Below are 3,377 nucleotides of genomic sequence, written 5' to 3'. Positions count from 1 at the left end.
ACGTAAGAACTTTATATTATTGTTGGTAAATTTTAAAAATTATGTTATACAACATTTTTTAAAAATTTCCTAACATAATTTTATTGTTTTTAATATAATGTTCTCCTTTAAATATATTTCTGCATGTTACTCCCCCTACCAGGATTTCTTGGTAAGAAGACTTCAGAGGTTAACATTGGCCAGCCTTTGAAATTGTCAAAGCAGTTTTGTCACAATTTTTATTGTGTGTTAATTACATCTTTTAAATCAAGATCCACTTGAGGTATATATCTGGATAACAAGTTTGTATAAACTTATGAAGTCAATATATTTACATTAAGGTTATACAGTTAAATATCGACTTTCTACTTATCTCAGTTTCATTTTTCTTAGAAACACTTTCATGCAATAACAACTTATAAAAACAATGTTAACAATCAATTTCTTTTCTTTAGCATTTCTTTGGTTTGATCAAACAAGGCAATGGTAGCAACGCATACCCAACCACTGTTCAGTTTTTGTACTTATATCGAATGATTAGCGTGTTGCTTAGTGCATCCATCAAAAGCATGCCTCTGTTATAACAAAGATGGATCACAAATGCTATTGAACCTGATACGGTCAAGTGACTTTGCTAGCAATGTTACTATGCAACAGCAGTTTGATGATGCACTTGAAAAAGTATTATCACAACCACAAGAAAATGTTGCTATTGTGATTTAACCTCTGAACTTGCAGACCATGATTTGTATTGCAAGAAATCTATTTGTGACTATATAATACATTACTTGGCAGGCTATGTAGTCCATTAAGTCAAGCCCTCAATTAAACACACAGAGTGCAGCAATCTAACTGATTTTCATTTGTGTCCCCAGATTGCTACGCTAACGAACAAAAAAAAAAATCACAGAGAAATTTAACTATGCCATCTGAAAAGATTTTCAATTTACTAAAGTGGGCAGAAAAAATCATTACAAAAAGTTTTGAATGTTACAGAAGATTCCTATTCTGATATCATTGATAAGATATTACTCTCAAAAGGAATTAAATCTGTACTGTCTTGGATGCACTAAAAATAAAAGTACTATAACTACTGCCCTATTACATTTCTATGTAGTATGTAGGTTGCATTTTTTTTGTACGTGCTAGAAATTCTCAGATTGCTCGCTCAAATGAGTAAAAAGTACAGAAAACTTCCCATCTGCAATTTAGTTTTTTTTCAAGTGGGTCAGAACGACCTACTTGAAAAAAAAAAAAAAAAAAACTAAATTGCAGATGGGAAGTTTTCTGTACTTTTTACTCATTTGAGCAAGCAATCTGAGAATTCCTAGCATGTACAAAAAAAATGCAACCTACATACCACATAGAAATGTAATAGGGCAGTAGTTATAGTACTTTTATTTTTAGTGCATCCAAGACAGTACAGATTTAATTCCTTTTGAGAGTAATATCTTATCAATGATATCAGAATAGGAATCTTTTGTAACATTCAAAACTTTTTGTAATGATTTTTTCTGCCCACTTTAGTAAATTGAAAATCTTTTCTGATGGCATAGTTAAATTTCCCTGTGATTCTGTTTTTTTTTTTTTGTTTGTTAGCATAGCAATCTGGGGACACAAATGAAAATCAGTTAGATTGCTGCACTCTGTGTGTTTAATTGAGGGCTTGACTTAATGGACTACATAGCCTGCCAAGTAATGTATTATATAGTCACAAATAGATTTCTTGCAATACAAATCATGGTCTGCAAGTTCAGAGGTTAAATCACAATAGCAACATTTTCTTGTGGTTGTGATAATACTTTTTCAAGTGCATCATCAAACTGCTGTTTCATAGTAACATTGCTAGCAAAGTCACTTGACCGTATCAGGTTCAATAGCATTTGTGATCCATCTTTGTTATAACAGAGGCATGCTTTTGATGGATGCACTAAGCAACACGCTAATCATTCGATATAAGTACAAAAACTGAACAGTGGTTGGGTATGCGTTGCTACCATTGCCTTGTTTGATCAAACCAAAGAAATGCTAAAGAAAAGAAATTGATTGATAACATTGTTTTTATAAGTTGTTATTGCATGAAAGTGTTTCTAAGAAAAATGAAACTGAGATAAGTAGAAAGTCGATATTTAACTGTATAACCTTAATGTAAATATATTGACTTCATAAGTTTATACAAACTTGTTATCCAGATATATACCTCAAGTGGATCTTGATTTAAAAGATGTAATTAACACACAATAAAAATTGTGACAAAACTGCTTTGACAATTTCAAAGGCTGGCCAATGTTAACCTCTGAAGTCTTCTTACCAAGAAATCCTGGTAGGGGGAGTAACATGCAGAAATATATTTAAAGGAGAACATTATATTAAAAACAATAAAATTATGTTAGGAAATTTTTAAAAAATGTTGTATAACATAATTTTTAAAATTTACCAACAATAATATAAAATTATTACAATTTCAGGGTTATTTCTTTATTATGATTTCCACCAAGCAATTAATTTAAAACAGTATTAACAGTAACTTTTTAAACAAATTCCTATATTAAAACAATTTATTAGGTTAAACATTAACTTTATCATGTTTTTTACATTTAAACGCTATTCCAAAGTTGCATCATCTCTTGCTCTCCTTGACTTGCACTTCTCAACCTATTTCGATCGTTCTCTTTATATGTCACACACTCCCCTCCCTCTATGAATCTTCTCCATGACTGGTGTATTTCTCTTCTGGTATTATTTATTCTATTATTTTGTTTAATTATATTATGTTCGTGTTGTAATGTTGTAACTTGATCTGAGTGTCAGGTCAAAGGTGAAAATTCCAACATACCTTTTGAATGTCTGGGAGAGTTCTTGTGTAGTCGTCACCCCAGTCGGTTGTATCGAGAGGGAATAAAGTTAATTGTTAAATAACTACGTGTTTTATGTACAACAGTGTCGAAAACAAAATTGTTATAAAAGTTTGTATAGTTGTTGTTTATAATTATTTTTTTCCTTATGTTTACTGAATTTAATATTATTTCACATCCTGTTGAATTAGTGTTCCACTATTACTGAATTTGCATAATTTCCCCTGATCACTCAAATATGTTCTTTTAATCTTATTTTTAATTTTTTTGTTTCACCAATATATGTTTTTTCTTGGTTACAAATTACAATTAAAGGAATACATTACTTCTTTTTCTTCTATCATTTTTTTCATTTCTATAACATAGATGCTTTTTAGTTGTACAGTGGTACCTCAGGATACGAACGCCCCAGCATACGAAATTTTCAGGATACGACATGAAATTCGAACATAATTTTGCTCCACGGTACGAACAAAAACTCACCATACGACGTTACATTAGTACGCAGCGCCATTTTTTATTCACTACTACAGTTATTTTTTT

Source organism: Centruroides sculpturatus, unplaced genomic scaffold (assembly GCF_000671375.1).
Source record: "Centruroides sculpturatus isolate CEXI.00-Female unplaced genomic scaffold, Cexi_2.0 scaffold2768, whole genome shotgun sequence".
NCBI classification, from domain to species: Eukaryota; Metazoa; Arthropoda; class Arachnida; order Scorpiones; family Buthidae; genus Centruroides; species Centruroides sculpturatus.
Note: the sequence above shows the minus strand (reverse complement) of the source record.